This window comes from Camelus ferus, chromosome 7 (assembly GCF_009834535.1).
Source record: "Camelus ferus isolate YT-003-E chromosome 7, BCGSAC_Cfer_1.0, whole genome shotgun sequence".
Classification (NCBI taxonomy): domain Eukaryota; kingdom Metazoa; phylum Chordata; class Mammalia; order Artiodactyla; family Camelidae; genus Camelus; species Camelus ferus.
Genome location: NC_045702.1, coordinates 28,589,603 through 28,612,484, shown reverse-complemented (window position 1 = coordinate 28,612,484; position 22,882 = coordinate 28,589,603). Strand labels below are relative to the sequence as shown.

Here is a 22,882-nt window from a genome sequence, read left to right as displayed (position 1 = left end):
ATATTTGGACACATGTGGGATCTCTAGTCCAACTGCCAGTGTTCTTCCGGTGAAGAAATCCGTACGAGTCCAGGTTATAAATAGAAACTTCATTATCTGTGCACTGTGTTTCTGCCTTGGCTCCAAATGGAGGAACTGCCATCAACATTTCCTTTCTCCAAGGAAAGTGTTGGAGACTTTGACAAACACTTCTGCCCTCTCAGAAGTGCCAAATAAAAATCTTCCATTCTTAGCCACTCTCAGTACTAGCAACTCCTCATGCAAAGAGTAGTCACTTGAATGATTGGATAGACCAGGGATAAACAAGCATCCATTAGGCCACATTTTTCTATTGTTCAAGGATGATAATAATATACCTAATCTTTACTGAGTATTTGCTATATGCCAGGAACTTTACATGGCTTGCATGGTACATTCGTTTCCTTTGGCTGTTTGTTACAACAAATTATGACAAACTTGGCTTAAAACAACAGAAATTTATTCTCTTATAATTCTGGAGTCCAGAAGTTTGAAACCAAGGTGTTGAAAGGGTTGTGTTCCCTCCAGAGGTTCTGGTGGAGAATCAAGTCTTTGCCTATTGCAGCTTCTGGTGGCTGCCAGCATCCCTTTACGTATGGCCGAATCACTGTAATCTCTGCTTCCCTGGCCACACAGCTGCCTTCTCTTCTGTTGGTCTAACCTTTCTCTGCCTCACTCTTGTAAGGATACTCGTCACTTGATTTTGGACCTAGCCGGACAGTCCAAGATGATCTCCTCATCTCAAGATCTTTAACTTTATTATATCTGCAAAACCCTTTTTCCAACATTCACCCAATCTGGGGATGAGAACATGGACATATCTTTTGGGGGATCATTCTTCAATCTACTTCATGTGGGTTATCTCTCCAAATTCTCACAACAGAAGTCTACAAGATGGGTACTAGTAATAGCGCCTCTATTTTTCCAGTTGGGAAATGGGGATACGTTCTCAGGTCACAGAGCTAATCAGTGGAGCAGCAGGAGTCGAGCCTAGAGAGCAGGACTAGAGGGTCCACATTCTTCGAGCTCATTCTAGATCTCCCTTCTAGATCTCCCACTCTCTCTTATACTTCTTTCCACATACATTTCTTAAAGGTCAGAGATCTTTGTTACTTCTGGCTTCCATATGATAAACAGACCAATTACAGACCAAAGGTACAAGGCCTACCTACAGACCAAATAGGTCGGACCGAGCAGGGAAGCCCCATTCTCCACATTCCCTTGATATGCTGTAATTTTTGCCAAAAGAGATATATGTATATTTCTCCTATATCATGAAAATATGTGTTGCTCAAAAAAAAAAAGTTGCTCAGTAAAATTATTAGAGTTTATGGGGAAACAGATTATGAGCAGACCACTCAAAATCTATGCAACTTGGTGACCAGGACACTAAAAAAACAAATAAATAAAAACAAAAGAATAATAGTTATCTCAGAGAGAACTCTGAACTGTCCAGGCAGGCAGCTCAGCGTGGCTGAAGGATGCCTCAGAGAACACTAAAAACGTGCAAACAGAACAAAACCAAAAAACCCAGCGGAGTGAAACTTTGGGACATGTGGTTTACGTGTGTGTGTGTGTGTGTGTGTGTGTGTGTGTGTGTGTGTTGTGTCTGTGTCTGTGTGTGTGTGTCTGTGTGTGTGTGTCTGTGTGTGTGTTTTAGTGTCTACACCCTCCCATTGCTGGTAGGCTTGCGGGACCCCACCTGCAGGTGCTGAGACCTGCTTCCACTCGCCCTGCACCAGCAGGACTAAGTAGCTGACATTCAGATTTCACCTTAAAATGAAAAAGCAAATATGAGCCCCACCTTCATAGAACAGTTCTGCTACATACACTTGTTTAATGTGACTTAGCTCACACATAACTGGTAGATAGGGGAGTGTTATCAGGTTAACACAGAAGTTGAACTGGTTCATACTCAATTTTTCCTTAGCCAAAGGAGAGAGGAATCATAATCTTCTGCAGGAAAGAAATTTCAGCTTCTACAGTGGCAGCAGCTTTAATTTTTAAATATGAAGCAAATTTTGTGCTCTCAGAGAGACCCCAACCTTTCAGGGTTCTTGCCTCATGGGAGATTGTGCTGTCTCAAGTGCCCACTTTACATGCAGCCCCAGGGGTTCAGGGGTCCACTTCTACCCACACTGTCTCTGCACCATCCAGAACTACCGCCTTCTTATGTCTGCTCTCATTGGTTCAGAATCTTGAAGGAAGGAGAGGTGAGGGATGAGGACCTCCCTCACCTTTAACATCGTGGACACAGGCTCTGGTACAGGCAAGCTTGACCTAAACCTCGCATTTCAGATGCTCACAAGGAATCCCAGCGTATCAACTACTGCAGTAACAGCACCATGCTCTCAGAGAGTGCTTGCTGCTTGTCAGGGACGTTCTGACGCTATTACAAGGTCTTATGCATTGAAGGGGATCAGGATATGCCATCCCCAAATATGCCACTTCAATATAAGGATTACTTTGAGCTGAAGGCATCCGAGTTCCTGAAATTCCTCATCTGCCTAAAAGCAGAGAGAGCCTCCCCAAAGAACTCAATTGTCCTAAGTCCCCTCCAGGAAGCAACTCCAATCTTCTCTTCTGGGAGAAAAGAAGTCAGCACCACCCCCAGACACACAGAGCCACAAACGCTCATGTCCCTCATATACTCCCCTAAGAGTCCATTTATCTTTCCAAAGAGACATTTTCTTTTCCATAAGTGCCCTTTCTCCCCCTTCTTCCTCCCTACCAAGTTAGGTAAATAGACCCTCAATTCTAACCACCCCTTTGAGTTACTCATCTCTGAGTGCTCCTGTGCAATACACATGCTAATAAACCTGTTTCTCCTCCAGTTAATCCATTTTTTGTTAGTCCAATTTACAGGGCCTCAGCCAGAGAACTTAGGAAGGTAGAGAAACCCTATGAAGGTAGGTGCTTTCAGTGGAGGAATCTAAGACATGGAAAAGTTCAGTGCTTTAGCTAAGGTCATTGTTGCTACCAAAGGCACAGACTGGAGAAAGAGCTAAGTTCTAGAGCTGGAATGACAGTTCTGGGGGAGGGGAGTTAGGAGAGAGTGGATAAAAGGACAACAAAAAAGGAAGGGGTTGATGCCAAGCTTCTTGAGCTGGTGACAAAGGGAAATTGTAGGATCGATCTAGATAAACTGGAATAAAATTCTATGGGTTTATAAATGTTGTCCTGGGGATGCCCAGATACGTGATAGCTGATTAAACATATTAATTTTTTAAGTACATAACAACAAAATTAATTTAAGCTATTCTTAACTACAATAGCAGCCTAGAACAATTCTTAGATTTATCAAAAATGGACTTCTGATAGAAGAGCTAAAATTTTCCACAAGGGTAAAGCAAAATGATCACCCCCAACATTCTTCATAACTTGATTCTTAATGATCAGATGCCACTTTCGGATGAGCTGGACACAGTCCCGCAGAGAACGGAAAGATGAGCGTTGTTTTATAGACTAATGACGTGGTTCTATTATTATCTCGAACCGTGAGTGGCCTGAACAATCGGGCTCTGCAAGCTCATTACTGCCAGGAAACAGCTACAGACCAACTTTTTAAATGTGAAAATCATTATTTTTGGAGGATGTCCCAGAACTTTAATCAGTTTATAAACAGGCCAACACAAGTTGCCTCAGTTATCTGGGCGAATATTGAGCATCAAACAGCATCTTGGAGAATGTGTGAGCAAGTAGCTCTGCTCAAAGTCAGCTATTCTATGGGTGCAAAAAGGCAGGGATTGTTTTAATGTTTATTTTTTTTTTTTTTGTGGTTGTTTATCTAAAGTGAGCATCTGGTTATAAGTGCTTTAAGCTATTTTTAAGCTAAATCAATTGTTGCCATGCTACACAGAGCAGAGCTCTGGACTCTATTTTATGTACATCTGTATGCTAGAATAGATCCAAAGTATATTTTAGGGAGAACCTTCGCCCTCCGCGGGTATTTTTCTAATTCATTCAGGTGAAGCAGGCATGACAAAGGCTGGTATAGAAACACAGATGAAATCTGATTATGTGTTTGCTTTGTGTCCATCCTTATTACTCTTTGTTCTTTCACTTCAGTTCTAATATATCCTACCTGGTCACATACAATGGATCATTGTAAGTAGCTATAAGTTGTTTTTTGAAGAAGGTGAGATATAAATTGTGAAAGGAGTTAAATATATTTTAAAGACATTATTTGAAATATATTTATATTTCTTCAAATATAAATTCAACTACTAGTGTAAACATTCATAGGTACACACGAAAATGCCTCCAAAATTTGCAGAAGAACTTGTTCTTCCAGTTGAACTGAATTATTTAGTGAATGAAGGTTCCTGTTCTTAGCTTATAAGCCACAATTAATGCCTTTGGGTACCAAATACTATATTTTCCTAAACAGGAACATTCTGCAATAGTCACCTTTTGTAAGGAGACAGCATTGTCTTTTCAATAAGCTTTAATCTATTCTGAAACAGAAAAGTTGCATGCGCATTTAAACACACTATTTCCAAATCTGGATACATCCAACTTCTAGGCAGGAATAGCCAAGACAGAGTGAGTCATCTTCTCCAGTTGGCCTTCCAGTCAACAGAGGACTAAACCTTCCCCCTCACAACCATGAGCTTTATACATGAAGCACACATCCAGCCCTCAGCTTATAAGCCCTTTTACTGGAACTTACAGGCACAAGTTCAACAATTTCCCAAGTCCTAACTTCATTCTTTAAATGGAACTGAAAGAACTGTTTTCATTATCAGATAAAATACCTCCCTAACTTTGTGTCCCCACCCCCAGGTGAAGAGTCAGAGAGAAGACCCTGAGTGCAGGTAATTTATTTGGGTGATGATCTTAGGACAGAGGAGTGAGGGGCCAGGGAAATTTATGCTTTTTGACAATAGGAAAGGCCAACATAAGAGTTCATTATCAAAGTTCTAACTGTGGGCAAGAGAGTCACACAGAGAAGCATACATCATGCTTCCCAGAATCAGTTTTCTGAGGAACAGTTCCATGGATACAAGGGGAACTGAATCTTGTAGTCTGCCTGTTCCTCACCAACCCACATGGCAACTCTTGTCAACTCCTGCCCATCAGGTAAGACTCTGGAGAATTTCAATGATTCTGAAAGGAAATGCTTTTGGCATCTTTTGACAAACTAGTTGCTGAGCATTATTGTGTGAGAAACTTTCATGCAGACGCTAACCTTCCTCCCCAGGGATGGTTATTGGGCTACCAGATTCAGTCAATGTTCACTGAACAAATACTCATTTAAAACTCACTGAACAAATATATATTGAATACCTACTATGTGGCAGGCCTTGTTCTAGGCACTACTATTATAATTATGAAAAGAAGAGAAAAATCTCTGTCCCCTTAGAGAAGATAAGCAGAATATAACCATAGGATATTTAGCATATAGAGAGTGATAAGTGTTAAGAGTAATAGCTAAAGCAGGGAAGGGGAATAGAGAAAATGTTGAAAGATGGTATTAAAATTTTACATTGATCAAAGACGGCCTCACTGATAAGATGCCATTTGAGGAAACACCTTCAGGAAAAGGGGGAGGGAACCACAAGGGAATCTAGTGGAGAAGCAGAGAACACAGCCTGTACAAAGAACGCAAACTCGAGGCAAGACTGGGTCTGAAGTATTCAAGGAACAATGGTGAGACCGTCGTGGCTGGAGCTGCATGAGCAAGGGAAGCAAAGTGAAGGATTAGGTCTAAGAGTTAACGGGGGACCAGGTCACACAGGATCTTTTAGTCATAATTGAGACAGTGGCTTTTGTTCTGATTGAGACTAGAAGTCAGTGAAGAGTTTGAGCACAAGGGGTGATATGATCTAAGTGTTTAAGAGGTTTATTCTCACATCTGTGTTAAAAATAGACTCAGAAAAGAGGACAAAAGACACAGGGAAACCAACCGAGAGATCTCTGCAAAAATCCAGACAAGAGAAGAATGGCTTGTATCAGAAAAGTAACAGTACAGGTGGAGAGAAGTGGACAAATCTTAGGCAGCTTGGGGATATAACTGAAAATAGTCAGACAATGGAATCTGCTGACACTTCAGATATGAGGTGTGATTAATAAAAAAGAAAGGTGTCCAGTTTTCGCTTGTGTAACTGAAAGAATAGTTTCCACTCACTGAGATAAAAGTGTTTGTATATAAAGAGTTTAGTGTTAGACAGGTTAATTTTGAGATTGGCTGTTAAACCTCCAGCTGAAGATGTTGAAGAAGAAGTCTAGGCAACAAGCCTGGAATTCAGCATAGAAATGCAAGCTAGAGATATAAGTATGAGAGTCAGCAGCATCCACTATTTAAAGCCATGAGATTAGATGCAATCATTAGGGGACTGAGCACAGACAGAAAAGGGAAGAGGTCTAAAAACTCAGACCTGGGCATTCCAAAGTGTAGAGGTTGGCAGAGGGAGTGGGTAGAGGGGAGCAAAAGGGATTGAGAAGCATCAAAGTGGAAAGCAGGCCAGCAAAATGTGGCATCTAGGAAACCAAGTGAAGAGAATGCTTTAAGGAGGAGAATGTAACCAACCAAGTCAAATGCTACTGATAGTTCAAGGAAGATGAGGTTTGAGAGCTGATTACTGGATTTGTGATAATATAAACTGCACTGGTGATCTTAAAAAGAACAGTTTTTGCAGAGCAGTGATGGTGAAAGCCTAATGGATTGAGTCCAGGAGAAAACGGAGATAGAGAAAGTGAGCCAGTCAATACAGAGAATTCTTTTGAGGAATTTTGTTTTAAAGAGAGAAAGCAAAATGAAGCTGGTGCAGTAAAACCTTTTTTTTTTTTTTTAATTGGGAGAAACAACAGCAGTTGGTATGCTGATGGAAATGATCTAAAAGAGAGGGAATCAAGAAGTGGGTGAGAATTTCTGGTGTTATGCCTTTAGTAGGTGAGAAGAGATGGAATATAGCACAGTCCATCAGTGCGAGATCGGCCTTAGCTAGGAGTATAGACAGTTCTGGTTCATTGTTAGTAACAGGAAAGAAGGTAGAGAGAAGACACACAGATGCAGGAGGTAAGTAGATGGGGTGTGAGGGTTCATGGAAGTCCTCCTCTGGAGGCTTCTATTTTGCCAGTGAAATGGGAACCAAGGTCAAAGGCTAAGAGTGATTACGTGGGAGGATGCCTTCATGGTTTAAAGAAAGGTTCAGAAAGTACGAAGTAATCAGCAAGGAGTGTGGATTAGGGATACACAGCATAATTGCAGGGCCACACCACCTGCTCAGGGACAGTGGCTGTGAGAGCAGGAGAGCAGTCGGCACCACTGTGTGCGTCACTCTGTTCAGCTGTGTGGGTGCAGGAGCTGCAGAACAGTTGGATTCAACCTGGCTGTGTGTGGCTAATCACAGCAACCCCCGCCCCCCTCCTCACAGAGATGTCAGCAATCTCCTCCCTAACAGGTAGGAATCTTATTCAGAGAGCTTTCAATATGTCTCCCGACGATGTCTTGCAGAAGTTTTGTTTGTGTTTTGTCATTTACTTTTCCTCTTCACATCCCACAATGCATATGTTTTTCTATTTTCAATGTTATGCAATATAGTTGTATCCCTGACTAACCAATTTTCCAAAAGGGGTGAAGACAACTGTGGAAGAAGTATAATTAGGATTCTAACAGTATCTCAGTAACATTAAGTGTCATTTTTAAGTACTTTGTATGTCCTAGGCACTTAACATACATTTCTAATCCTTTCAACAAATTTCCCCTTTTTAAAGGAATGGAAACATAGAAAGTAAAATGAGTCATCCAGCTAATAAATGGCAGAGCTTAGATCCAAACCCTGACCTGCATGTTCCATGGTGCTGATTCTGGCCACTCCACCCCCTAGCCCTTATTTGCCAAGACAAGATTAAGCTTGTGCTGTCCTAGTTCCAACCGTACAAATTCAAATGCTATATTGAGTGGGCTTGGCTAAATAGCTTTAATCCAAGGTGTTGTTTCTAAGCTTTCTTTCCAAACACCAGACCTCATCTTCTCTTGATCTTGAGACAAAAATTCTAGTTTCCATGTTCCAAACCAAACTCATTCGTAAATGCTGAGTTTTACTGGTGTTCTCCTGTCCAATCCTGAACCTCTGGATACACTGGCCTATATTTACAGTACTTTGGCACTGCTGACATTTTGGGCCAGGTGATTTTCTTGTGGAGGCCTGTCCTGGGCGTAGTAGGCTGTTTAGCAGCATCCCTGGCCTCTATCCACCAGATGCCAGCAGCATCCTCTCCCCAACTGTGACAATCAAAAATGTCTCCAGACATCACCAAACGTGCTGTTGGAGACAAAACTGTCCCTGGTTGAGAGCCACTGGGTTAGAAGTAAAGATTAGACAGGAATTCGTTTTTTTTAAATTACATTCACAATTTTATATTACAATTTTATATTGCCACTTTATCTATAACAATTAAAGATGTTTTCTTTGTAATTTTTGGTTTTAGAATATGTCTTTGTTTTGCTGTTTTATAAAAAGATGAGCTCTTCTCAGATTTTACCTTCTCTATAATTTTCTAAGAACTCCTTGCCTCAACATCATCATCCTAGGCTGAATTAATTGTAACAGTCTCTTTTTCCCACTGTACTTTGAAATTAAAAAAAAAAATCTGTAATAGTATTTATCACACTCTATCACAGTGCTTTAAAAAAGGAAAAAAAAGCTGCACATATATCTGGGTACAAGACTATCACCTCTTTGGTGATGGAGATCATGTATTATTATTCATTTTTGCATCTCCAGCATTTACAAAATTCCTAATATGTAAGTATGTGCTTAACTTGTGCTTTTAAACTGTATTGCAAGGCATTCCGTGGGTTGGCTTTCAATTGTCTATGCCCATGGAATGACCATTTATTGTCTTGTGATCATTACTCAAGTCACTGCCCTGCCATCTAGTGGCCAATTACCCAAACTGTAGGTAGAATACCTAGGATGAAATAAACTAATATGCCATATTTCTCAAACACAAAATTTTAAAGTTACATTCAGTATCACAAGATAAATAAACTACTGAACCACTTTCATACATATGCAAATCTATTTTTCAACCAATTTGAACTTTTTGTTGAGTGAAATTAATTCACACGTATAAGGTTTTCAGTTCCAATATATAGAATTTTTATTGGCAAATAAGGAATATGTAATGTCCACGTTGCCCCTCTTTTGATCTTATGCATTTCCTTTCCCAGCCAAGCTCAAGATTTGCTGCGTTTTCCCTTTAAGACCTCTCTCCCGAAGAGTCTAAGCCATTCAGCAAGATACCTACCAGGACACCGAACTCAGCTAGACAGCAAGATCTTGGGAAAATCTCAGCTAATAGGATTCATCATCTGATTGCAACCAAAGCTGTTCCACAATATGGACTGAAATAAGCAGTTTTTAACCAGTAGGTTATTAGTGTGGTTGTAGGGTTGACTGAACTGACCCATCAATTCAACTAAATAGGCTAGGATACTAGTCTAAACATTAAAAAATAATTGGGAAGAAGCATTTCATTTTCATCATTAACTCACTGCCTTCACCAATTATGACTGCATGCTTTCAGGTGTCTCGTTCATGCATTATTCTACTGTTACAATAACAATAATGCAATTAACTAATAATATGGGTTGGATGAGGGGACAAAAGAATGGAAGAAGGGTCAGAGATAAGCGTTGGCAATTTGGTTTCAACTTCAATTACTATTTAGCATTTGAGAGACCATAAATCTATTACTAACTCATACTTATGAGTTTCAAAGTGTATTTGCTTTAGCAGGAATGCATAACCAAATGTCTCTAAAATATGCTGTATTGTTCTGTCGCTTATCTATTTTGTTGAGATCATTAACATGCTTTGAAGCCAAATGCAACAGATGTATAAACTCTCAGATATTTCTCATTCTTCCTAATATTAGCTCCTGATATATCATTGATTTGCAAGATGAATATTTATTTCTAGTACTGCAAACTTACCAATGGCATGATCCTATTTCTTTACTCTCAGATATTTAAAACACCTGAAGAAGTTCAAGAGCATACTTAAACCAACTCTTCATTGTATATGTGGAGAGACAGGTTTTGACAGGTTTGGTGCCTCATCCAAGGTAATGGAACTGACTGTGGCAGATGATTCTAGAACTCTCAGCTGCTAAGAAACTATTAGTCCTGAGGCCATGCCATAACTTAATGCCTGGGGCTAACACACCACCAAGAATATATTACAATGTGAGCCCGCAGGTCTAATTCCATCATCTTCATACCCCATGTCCCTCACCAGCCTCTGTAAGTCATTTTTTTTCTCACAAACTCAAATTACAAACTCTGTTTTATCCTCTCCACTTCCCTCCCTTCCCAAACAAACCCTTCCAGTGACTCCTGTGACCTCAGTCTGTGATCGGCTGTTCCCTTTCTTTCAAATACTCCCTTCACCTCCTTGCATTAGCTGAAACCCACCTTGGTCCTGAGCAAACATCAGGGCCAGGAGTTGAGGTGGATGTGTGTTCCTTGCTCCTTTCAAGTTATCTCACCCCTCCCCTCCTGCAAAAATCCCTGTTCTTTTAATGCTAACATCATTGGGATATAGCACTCTTCCTATACCTTCGTTCACTCTTCTACCCACCTCCTAGTCACTAGTCCTCATTCACTAGTCTTCTCCCAGAAGAGAGTCTTCTATTCCACTCGGTTTCCTTCCTTTATCCTTGGTGATTTCAGTGAGTGGATGACCCATCAAAAAGCCCCAGCTTCTCAATTTCTTGATTTCCATATTCCAGTGACTTTCTTTTTTCCACTTCAGTCACTCATTTTATGGCCACACCCTGGACATTTACATCTCTTTATAATATGAACCTTTTCAGATACAAAGATCTAACTTTCCTAGTACATAGTTTGCATTCAGTTCACTGATACAAGTACTTCCATACCACATGGCTCTTTAATGATGTGGGGACATTTGATCCCTTCATTCCACCACTTTCTTATTATCAGTCCCATCACCAATTCCTACTTCATTCAGCACAGATTCCATAATCAACACAGTGCACCTTTGCAAATACCTTCAACTCCCACTTCCTTCTTTCCCTCAGCTGAGTTCACCTTACAAAACCCTAATATGTGTGTGAACTCCGCTTGCTTCAGACTTTTTTTTGCACCTAAGTAGGAAAGCGTTAGTAATCACAGAAATCACACAATCAGATGACTAGTTTTGCTTTAAATTCGTATCTCAGGCTACAGCGTCAATCTTGATAGAACCCGGGAATCTTGCTACATTTTTACAGTAAGTTCACTTTTCTGCTCCCCAGGATAATAGTATTGATCTGGATCTTCTCTCTTCAATCTTCTACCCCACTACTTCCACCTGATCTCATCAGCCGGTATCCCTGCCCATACTTTACTAAGATGGAACATCAGACGGAAGCATTTTCATCCCCCCATGACCAAATCCCCATACTTAGCTGCCACTGAACCATTTCCCAACTCCATCAAATCAGGAGATATCAATAACACATCAGAATACAGATGAGAACTTAAGACTTTGAGGCAACTGACCTTAAGTAGTAAGTTAGGGATGATGTCAGATTTAGAAGGATGGTGAATATTATGTTCTGAAGAAAACGGAAAGGCTTTGATGGGAGGTACATGATCTAAGTTATGTTGCAGGGGTCAGCAAACTATAGCCCTTGGACCAAATCCAGCCTGTTGGCTATTTTTGTGAATAAAGTTTTATTGAAACACACCCATTCATGTATTGTCTATGGATACTAGCATGCCACAATGGCAAGGTTGAATAGTTGCCACAGAAACCATATAATCTTCAAAGTCTAAAATATTTTCTACTTATGAGTTTATAGAAAAATTTACCAGGCCTTGTTTCTGAAAGGTAACTCTGGTACCATGATGAAGGATAAATAATAATGGGGGCTAATTAGATGCACAGGAAATATTTGGAAGGAAATTGTATTAGTACTGGTAAGAATGACAAAAGCCTGGTCTAAGCCAATGGAAGTGGACATGGAAAACAGAAAATACTGAGAAACATTTTCAGTATGGAATCAGTAGGATTAGATAAACAGATACGAGAAAAAAAGAGAAAAAAATAGGTTAAAAAAAAAAAGACTCTAAGTTTTCTATTCTTAATGACTGGGAGAGTGGAGTGTCCTCAACTGTGGCAAAAGACAAGAGGCAGGAGAAGTGAAAGTTTCCAGAAATAATAATGATTTTCATTTTGGACAAGTTCAATACCAACAAGAAATATGCATGGAGTTTGCTCAAATTATCCCCAAGTTGATCTCTAAGACTAATAGAGTTATGGAAGTCACTGTTCTATAACTGAGCAATGGGAACAGATGAAATCATTTAAGGAAATGTAAAATAAACAACAACAAAAAAGTCTCTTAAAAGTCTGTATTTAGGAGTTGAAAACTTACGTTCACACAAAAATCTACAAACAGATGTTTATAGCAGCTATATCCCTAATTGCCAAAACTTGGAAGTACCAAGATGTCCTTCAGTAGGTGAATGGATACATAGAAAATGGAATCTTATTAAGCACTAAAACAGAATGAGCTATGAAACCATGAATAGACATGGAGGAACCTTAAATACGTATTACTAAGCAAAAGAAGGCATTCTGAAAGGCTACATACTGTATGGTTCTAACTGTATGACATTCTGAAAAACACAAATCTATGAAGATAGTAAAAAGATCAGCGGTTGCCAGGGGTTGGGATGGGAGAAGGGGTGAATAGGCGGAATACAGAGGGTTTTTAGAGCAGTGAAACTATTCTATATGATACTGTAATGGTGGATACATGCCATTACATATTTGTCTAAGCCCACAGAATATACATCACCAAAAGTGAAGGGTGATGTAAACTATGGACTTTGGGTGATTATGAGGTGTCAATGTAGGTTCATCAACTGTAACATATGTCCACACTCTGTTGAGAAATGTTGATAATGGGGGGGGTGGTTATGAAAGTGTTGGGGTTAGAAGGTATATGGGAAATCTCTGTACCTTTTCCTCAAATTTTCTGTGAAACTGAAAATTTTCTAAAACTGCTCTAAAAAAATAAAGTCTTAACAAAGAAAAAGAAAATTTGTATTTAAAACTGTTATTAATTCATAAACAGAAGATTACAGAGAAATTAAAATGAAATTATTATTAGTTCATAAACAGAAGATTACAGAGAAATTAAAATGAATTAACAAAATCTAGGTATATCAAAATAGATAAATTTCAAATACATAATGTTTGGCTGCAAATACAAAATGCAAGCTGCAAAGGATGATTGATTCTGTTTATGTGAGTCTTAAAACAGAGTAACATACATTGTACACAGACACAAATGTAGAAAAGTATGTTAATGATGATACAACTTCAGGATAGAGCAGAGAGGAGGGGGAAGAGCAGGAAGAGTAGATTTGCTTTATCTGCCATGCTATATTTCTTTTTCAGAAAAAAAGCTTTCAGTAAAAGACACCAAAAGAGAGAGGGGGGTATAAATTGTCAGTAGGAAAATTAAAGAGATAGTACATCCTGGATTATCAGGAAAGGAAGGAGATACATTTTCAAAAGAAGGACATAAAGCAGAGCATCCAAGATTGCAGACAAGTCAAGCAGAATGAGGGATAAGAAGCTCTGCCTGTTATGGGATAAGAAGCTCTGCCTGTTATCAGTCAGAAATGTTAGAGAAAGTTTCAGCAGAATAATGGGGGTGGGAGCCAGATGGTGGGGGGTGGAGGGGAGATACTTGGCACTGAAGAAGTGGAGGCAGTGAGAGCAAATGGCTCATTCAAAAAAACTGGCAATCAAAAAGAAAAGAGAAAAGATATACAGTAGTTTGAAAGAGGAATATTTAATCTGTCTAATGCTTCAGTGTCAGGCCAGGTAGGTACTCAAATAACTAAACATATTTTTGCAAAACATTGAGTCTTTATATTATCAAAAATAAAAAACAAATAAATATCTTTTTTCCTTTAGGGAGTATCTGCAAACTATCTCACATGTTAATATGGCATAAAGTAATATTAGGAGCATGGTTCAAATCACAAAGAAGACGAACAGTAGAGTTGGAAAAGTTGAGAAAAGGTGAGACCTGCGACCTAGGGATTTCCCGGGTGTGATGCTCACTCAGACAGATCCCCACAAAGTGAGCATCTGGATGCAGTCACCCAGTCCAGGATCTGTCCTTCAACCTCTCAAACTTAGAAATTTAATCTCCTCAATGTGAATACAATTAAGTCTCAGGAATCGGATTCCTACTAACAAAGCTCATCAAAGACTACTGTTAAAGCCACTTTACTTATTTACAATAAGGAGTGTAATTGCCAAGCAGTGTAGATACATCAGCCTGACCACTGAGCAGGACCAACACGAGGGTGTTTGGAAAACAAGGAAGCAGAACAAAGAGTGACATTACTGGAATGTGTAATGACAGCTGGCTTCCATGCGATATCCTCGTCAAGTGGCTTCTTGACAGAACATTCTCTCTTTACATGAAGGCATGCTCTTGCAAATTTCCCTTTTTCTGCACCTGTATTTCTAAACACCCCTATTCTAAAATACATAACCATTCCTTGAAGATGTTAGTACCTCTCACATAGGAGCAGAAGCATCTCTCTAGGATGATTCTGCTCTTCTCTGCACTGAATACACTGTACTTGTTATTGTTTTAATTTTCAGAGTACTTTGAGGACATCTAGGATCACCTCCATATAAAAGACAACATTCCGTCATTCTAAGTGAACTAAGCCAGAAAGAGAAAGAAAAATACCATATGAGATCGCTCATATGTGGAATCTAAAAAACAAAAATAAAAACAAACAAACAAACAAAAACAAAGTGTAAATAAAGGACAGAAATAGACTCACAGACAGAGAATACAGACTTATGGTTACCAGGGGGTTGGAGGGTGGGAAGGGATAGACTGGGATTTCAAAATTGTAGAACAGACTACACTGTATAGCACAGGGAAATATACACAAAATGTTATGATAACTCACAGAGAAAAAAATGTGACAAAGAGTGTGTATATGTCCATGAATAACTGAAAAATTGTGCTGAACACTGGAATTTGACACAACATTGTAAAATGATTATAAATCAATAAAAAATGTTAAAAAAAAAGACAACATTCCATTTATAAGTACAAGTCCATCAGCACATGCTGAAGGGCAAAGTCAACATTCCCCAAATTTTAGTCATACCTATACCATTTTCATGATTTTTATTATATGTTGAGGACAACCATAATTTCACTGATTCTTTTTCATCAAATAAACTCACGTCTTTATATAAGTTTATTTTTAAAGGATACTTTATATTACTACCATTAAATTAGCAACTCAGGCTATATTTGACATAAGTAAAAATAACTGATAAGAATAATAAAAATATTTTTTAAAATTGACTTGTTTCACTACTACCCGTGAACATACATATGCCATCATTTATTATTACAGCTGCTAAATGATGTATTGTTTTGTATCTTATGTCAGGTCTAATATAGCCCATGCAATCCTGGCCTGCTACTGAAGACTGCAAAGGTATTACCTTGTTATCACATCGGCACTGCTCTGATTCATCAAACCCTGATGAGAATACTAGTTCAACCTTTAAAAGAAACTTTTAAAAAAAGACTACAGAAAATATGAGTTGTTTATATGGAATGTTCTGTAGTATAACATCTTTAAAATGAGACCAGTTCTCCATGGAAATAAACTAATGTGTCTTTCATGAAATTCTGTTAAGAGTTTTGATGGCGCACTTAAAGGACTGTCATTAAACCACTTATTGCTGTGTAGGTGGTGAGTTTTATAACATTTTCTCAGACATAAAAAGATATAGCTCTTTTGGACCCATAACAAAATGTTTATTTTGCACAGCTCATTCTATTCAATGTGTATAGCACCCTAAGATGTGGTAAAACTTTGAAAGTAATTATTAAAGAAAAGAGAAGAATAAGGAATTACAGGGTTTGTTGGGAAAGGTACAGACTGTATTTTCAGAGGCTATTTGAAGATGTGTAGGGGAGCTGATCAGGTGCAAACACAGGAGGAAAAGCCTCAGAAAAGCTTTTCTGACTTGCAATTGGCAGTGACCCCGGGTTAATACTCTTTGTCCAGAAATGTTGTGAGCATGGGTCTCTGGAAAAAATAATTATATTCTGAACCATAAGATTTTTAGGGTTCCTCACTGAAAGGATAGTAATTATAAATGTCAAATAACTTTAAATCTTTATTTCCAAATTTAGGTTCATGATTTTTTATATTTAAAAAAACCTCAAACAAACTTAAAAGGAAAAATAGACATTTTCATAATATTTTAGATACTACATAGCTATTTTAAGTACAGACTATGATTCAACTCAATATAACTATATTTATGAGCTACTTAAGTATATTAATACTGGAGCTTTGTTGCATTCATTTCAAATACATCTTAAAGCAAAGTGGATATTTGTTGGCTTCTTCCAGAGCATCCACTTCCCCTTTTGTTCCACAACCAGAAGGACCTCATTTTCCACAGGAGAACTCACCCAACCCCAATACAAAGCAGTTGTGTGGTTTGAGAGGATAGATCCCACCCCCACATTAAGTCCAGCAGAGCATCCTGTACCTAATCAGTGACTGGTTCAGGGATGGACATGTATCACATTTTGACCTGTTCACTTGGTTTACTGGCAGAATTCAGTTTACTTGCCTTTGTGGGGGCCAAGATACCTGTTCTCTTGCTGGCTGTAAACTGTAAGGGTGTTCCCAGGTAAAGACAACCACCTCCCTTGGCTCATGGCCTTCTTCCTCCAAATTCAGTAAGATAATCCAGGATATTGCCCCATCTCAAAGACCTTAACCTTAAGCACATCTGAAACCTCCCTTTTGCCATATAAGGTAATATAATCACCATAATCACAGGATATGGGAATTTGGATGTGGGCATCCTTGGGGGGCCTTTAGTCTGCCTACCACAATAATCCATTTGTTTTTCCTATTATTCCTAGTGGTTCTGATATCTGAAAAATGTCAAGCTGCCCTAGAGTATACCCTTGGATATCAATTCCTTCTGATCTTTGAAAAAGTCTACCTACAAAGGCAGACAACGACATTATCCATGGACATGTGCTGATCACTTGTAGATAGATTCAAATTTTATCCTGTGAGTAAAAGTTACTTTATTACTAATTATTGTAAAGAGCACTGACCTAGAATCCAGGAGACCTTCACTGTACGTGCTGCTACCTCAAAGAGAGTCACTCAGCTTATTTGGGACTCAGTTTTCTTATCTACAAGAGGAGAAAAGTGGACTGAGAAATTCCTAGATTTCCTTCTAGCTCTTAAAATCTAGATCCATGGCCTAAAAAAAAAAAAAAAGGGTAGAGGTGAGAGAGTAGTTACATCTTAGGTATAAAATCAAACAACCACAGCAAAATGAGAATTCTTTAGAAACAGTAAGATAAAACTTTTTTTTTTCATTTTTTTTCCTACTCCATACATATTTTAATGTAATTTCACGCATCTGCTTTCCATTAGTGACTCAAGGTAACTAAGTTTTTGTCAAGACAATTCTTATACACATCACACTACCACTCCATTTATCTTTCTGTACTTTTTCACGTTATTCTTACCTCATAGCCTAACCCTCAGTATATAAAAAAATTACCTTTGATCTTTCTTACAATTTAATGTCTCCAAGTCTAAATCACGCTATTCTTTCAGTGTGGATTATATCACTCAGGAATGAGTTCAGACTGGAGATCCAGGAGACCTAAGTTATTTCTGCCATCAACATTATTTTCCAAGTTTGTCATGCCAAAATCACAAGGACAGTATAATTGTACTACAATCAAAGCCACCAAAGACAATCATCTTTAAAAGCCAAGCAAAAATAACCAAAAAAGCAAGTAAATGCACTCAGCTTAAAATAATGTTCTTAATCTGCTTTGTAATAGTGATAACACAAAAATGGTAATTTACACACATAAACACACAGAAGATACTGAAAAGGATCAGATCTAGGTGCTCCATTTGGATTACTTATCCTCTTTGCTTGCTATTTAAATAAAGCTGTCCCAAGTTGTATGAATTCAAGTACCCTCCTAGGCAACGTCAGAGGTATAAGACCTGCCTATCCCTAAATTTACCTGGTGCTACAGGAGGTAAGTAAAAACAGGGGCAGGTTAACCAAAGTGAAGGTCCAGATTCTCGATGGAATATTAACAGTCTGTTGTGCTACAGCTCTGCTTTGTGTAATAACAAACCAGCTCACATTTGACTGTTAACTATGGGAGTAATGTTAGAATACCGTGGAAAGTGCATTGATTGGTTCATACTTAATCTTTCCTAGCACCTTAATGTCTTGTGCTACCAAGAACCAACAGCTGAATGTAAAGTCACACAGTTGACTGCATGGTCACATGAGGCCTGGAGGGATACAATGCACAAATGACACCCTTTCACTGTGTGGCATCCTGTTCTTCCCTTGGCATAGCTCAGCCTGGTGCTCTACTCTGGGCGTGATTATTTTGCAGTTCTCTTAGATTTCTGCGCAAAAGCAACATCAGACAACGAGCCAGAGCCATCATCTCTGCACCTCTAAACCTTCTGCAAAGTTTGCACCTGCTTCTCCACCTGTTACTTTTGTGGATGATGCTCTCCTGCCCTTGCTTCTGTCACCCAGAAGTGTCAACTCTTCCACAGACTGTCATTTTTCAATCTACCTTCAATTTTTTTTAAAAGGTAAAGCTCTGTAAGTTACTATAGCATTTCTTTACTTGTTAGGAATTTCACATGTCCTTTTAAATGTGCTATTTTCATTTGGATTGTTATTGTCTCAGTGCTATGTGGTTCCCAAACTTTGTTTCACGTGACAGTCACTTGTGGAGCTTTTAGAATCCTGATGCCCAGGCTCTCCCCTCATACCATTTAATTTAGATGTCTGGGAGTGGGAGCCAGGGCATCAGCAGTTTCCAAAGACCCTCAGGTGTTTTCAGTGAGCAACAAAGTTTGGGAACCACCACTCTAGTTCAGTTGTTCAGGTTTTGAGTGGTCTTTTCCACACGTATTTTCTCCTTAACGTCTGTTAATTTTAAGTGAGCTATTTTTTTGAATGTGCTGGTTTTCAGGAATGTACATACCACAATGTAGCCAAAATGTTTACATTACTGTTCTGAGTTTCCAAAATATAAAGAAAGAATGCATGAAAGTGTATGTAAGTATTTTATTAATATGCATCATCCTTTATAAAGGAAACAGTGGGCCTCTGGAGACAGACTGGCTCTCCAGACCTTTAGGGTGAAGTGTATGCCATCACTAGTATAACCATGTATTTGGTGGCCTCGCCACTGGCTGGTGAGCAGTGTCACGTCCACCCAGTTCTACAGCTTGGTCCCGTCTACTTTACTAACAAGTAGCCATCTTTCCCTGGATCTCCCTACTCCTGCCATTCTTCCAATTCACCAGTCACCATCACTATGCCATCCATGATTTGCTGTCTGCCTCTTTACCTTTCTTAACCACTACATTTGAATCACGTCTTCTGCTTTACCATTTCTACTGCTACAAATCAGAAACAAACCTGAATTCTTGTTAGCCTTCTTATCCTCAGTTCCTATCTCTACTAAATAATTACTGCCAGATTAATTTTCCTAAAGTACATGTGTACTTTTTCTCAAGCCTGATTTACATCTTACTTCTCTCGTACAATGTTTCAAGATTCTAACATATTCACCTTCCTCTTCCTCAAGCAATTAAAATGTGTACTGCTCAATTGTCCAATAAGGAAAAAAGGTAGTGAGTAAAATATTGTAGCAGAATAAGCTCTGGGACTGAGAAAAAGGTTACCTGTGATGCAGTCTACGTCCATGAGCAATAATAACTGATATTTATTGAGTGCTTATTACATGCCGGTCTTTATAAGAATTACTTTTAGTCCCCCCAAAATTTGATGATGTAAATGCCATCATTTCTCCATTTTACAGATGGGAAAATTGAAGTAAGAAGGTTAAGTAATCCACTCAAAGTCACACAGGATCCAATTCCAAACAGGCTAGCTCCTGAGATAGTGTCCCTAATTACGATTCTATACTGCTATTCAATTAGCAAGGCTAGATTTGATTTTTTTCCATCTCTTAAAAATGAGAGTTAAAAATGTCTGTCTTAACTTAAAAGGAAAAAAATACATAATATATGAAAAACACTTAGTAATTTATAATTAAATGAACTAATATTTCCACATCAATTACCTTTATCATTTGGGATATTTATTATTTTTCCATACCTGAATTATTTCATGTTTATAATTAAAGCTCTGTACCTATTCAGAAATTTCCTTGTAAGGAGAGAACCAGATTTATTTATGTCTTTTTCTGCCTTGGAGAACCCTAGAAAGATCTAATAAATATATATTGCTAATTGGTTAACATTTGTGAAACTTGTAGGAATACATACCAATAAAAAATAAAAGTAAATAAAAGATCATATCATATTAGGTCACAAGTAATGTCTTAATTTTCCAATTATAATTGTCATTTTTTTTTCCCATGAACCATTCACAGGAAAAGTGTAAATTCAGTTTCCTCAGAATCTAGTATGAGTTTGATTCTTCAGATTAATGAAAAGAATACAGGATACAAAGGGAGATGAGGGCCCTGCTTCTCAGGGGAATCATTAAGCGGTGCTTCCAGAGAGAGACCCATTTTATATATACTGGTTGCTACTAATAGGAAGTAACTCCAGGAATGTCAGATATCCTATCCTTTCTCATCTCTTTTTCTGCCCTATTCTTGAAAAATCTTTATCACTGTTCTAGATACACTCAATGGGATTACTAATGAGAGAGAGTTTCATGACTGGGTTTGGAGATACATAAAATGTTGGGCAAATCTTAAATAAACTAAACATAAAAGAAAATTTTAGTTTTCTGTCCAAAGTTTAGATTCAGAACTAATGGAATGAATGTTCCATCAATAAAATAAAAAGGCACTCTAGCAAACTTTGACTCTTTTAACAGTGAGAATATTATTTACATGAGTAGTACACTGAAAGATTTTAAGCTCAAAAATCTCACTGAACCCCTACTTGACTTTTTAGTTGTCAGATGTTTATATGTATCACTTCCCTCTTTGGGAACTTTAATTTTCTATTATGAGGTGTTAAACTCTCTATGTCCATGTACTCCCCAGGCCACAAGGCTAATTTAGATAAATCACATATGTAATACCTGCATCTATACGTAACTCATTTTTTATCTTATTAAAGGCTTTTCTTTATTTATAGGCTTTCTCTCCACATCTGTGATCATTAGGGACTACAGAAAACGTGGTTTTAACATGTGTGTGTAAAAAATGTTCAAATCAAAGAGATTCTGTGATGCCCTATAAACATTGCACATCTGTTATTTATCTGGCATATTAATTTAATGGAAACTACAGGGTCATAAACATATAATGTATTTATGATGAACTTAGCTCTGTAAGTTACTACATAATGTTACTAAACATTTTCAAATAAAAACGCACTCTAAGAGGTGAAAAACTACATGGATTATTCATTTTTAAATATTTGGCACATTATTTTTAAAACCTCCTTACTAATGATACCTCATTTATCACTAATTAGTACTTTGGTTTTCTTTCAGTTTAATATCTAACATTTGCAAACCACACAGTATCTTCGTTTTTTAATTTATGGAAGGTATTTTCATTTACCCCCCCCCCCCCCCCCCGCACAAACGGGGCACTTATCATCTGATTCCTGAACGTATGTGGTTTCAGACAGGTCAGAGCTTAAGTTTCAGTATACAAGATACTAAATATCTGGGAGTGATCTGTAGGTAGTTTCATGGGTATGCTGTACTGAAAACAGAAACTTCACTTTTCAGAAGAAAACTGACAACATTGCAAAAGTTTTCAAACCCACAACTCTCCAGTTAAGAAATCACAAGTCTAACTGAAATTATAAGGCTATTTTGTAAAAAGGGAAACTACTCTCACTAGTATTTTGTATACAGATTCTTTCATAAATTCAAGTCCTTTGAAGTTAGGGTACCACAGTAAAATAAGAGTGAGGTTTTCTAGTAACAAATGGTAATAACCAAATGGGGTCTAAGGAAACTGAGGCCAGGAGGAGCTGATGTTACTGTTGCGAGGCCACCCTCACAATGTCGTTAGCATAGCAGGACTGGAACCCAGCCTGGTGCTTATCTAGAAGACTCTTCCTCAATCAGTCCTTTCCAGAGCGGTGCAGCCGGCCTGCCTTTTAGTTACTAATTTCACCGAGGGCAGGGAGGCCTTGGGGCGTGGTAGAAGGAAGACTGTTTTTCTAAGGGAGACTCACATACTTTTCCGTTTGCATTCAGTTTCTTAAATAAATGAGTAACAACGCCTCCGCGTTGGTGCACTTTCAGAGGGAAACGCAGACTAAGCGACCATGCCTTTTATTGCTGTGTTTTCCAGACATGTATACCACATGGTTACGTGTGCAACTTCGTCCTGGGCCATGTAGCTGCTAAAAGGTTAATTTTCGGCCCGTGGGGCAGAAAACCAGATTCCACCTCCCCGCGTCTACGTTTCATACCAGAACAGCGCTTATCTCGCTATTTCACTTGTGACGAAAACACCTATTCCGTTTTCTCCCGCCTTCCCTGTCTTTCCTCAACATTTCCCCGCTAAACAATTTCTGCCACAAACCCTTCCACTCCGCTAGGAAACCCGCTGGCCCACAGTCTCCCCACTACCCCACCTTCAGGAAGCTTCCTCCTCTCTTCCGCCTGGCGCTCGCTTTTGTCCCCCTCAGCTTCCGAGGTCACCGCCCAGAAAAACAGTGGAAACACACTGCGCACGCGTATTAAAACCGGCCCGCGCTTTGCCTCTCGGGTATGGTTGGCCGGGTTCTTTC

The 22,882-nt window shown here is 38.7% G+C and overlaps 1 protein-coding gene and 1 long non-coding RNA gene across 3 annotated transcripts in view; one reads left to right on the top strand and one right to left on the bottom strand.

Annotated features, from left to right (window-relative positions):
* Window positions 1–22,833, bottom strand: part of CTTNBP2 (cortactin binding protein 2) — a 376,872-nt gene extending 354,039 nt beyond the window's left edge. Inside the window, exon 1 of one of the 2 annotated variants that reach the window (XM_032483616.1) lies at window positions 22,727–22,833. The gene's annotated coding sequence lies outside the window, so the exon portion shown is untranslated. Of the gene's footprint in view, window positions 1–17,190; window positions 17,272–22,726 lie in introns of those variants that run through there. The other variant, XM_032483615.1, reaches the window with a different exon arrangement.
* On the top strand, window positions 39–22,732 carry LOC116664870. Its single transcript, XR_004321366.1, has 3 exons — window positions 39–49; window positions 6,981–6,985; window positions 22,029–22,732. It is a non-coding gene; the product is annotated as an uncharacterized LOC116664870 (long non-coding RNA).
* Window positions 22,834–22,882: the final 49 nt, after the last annotated feature.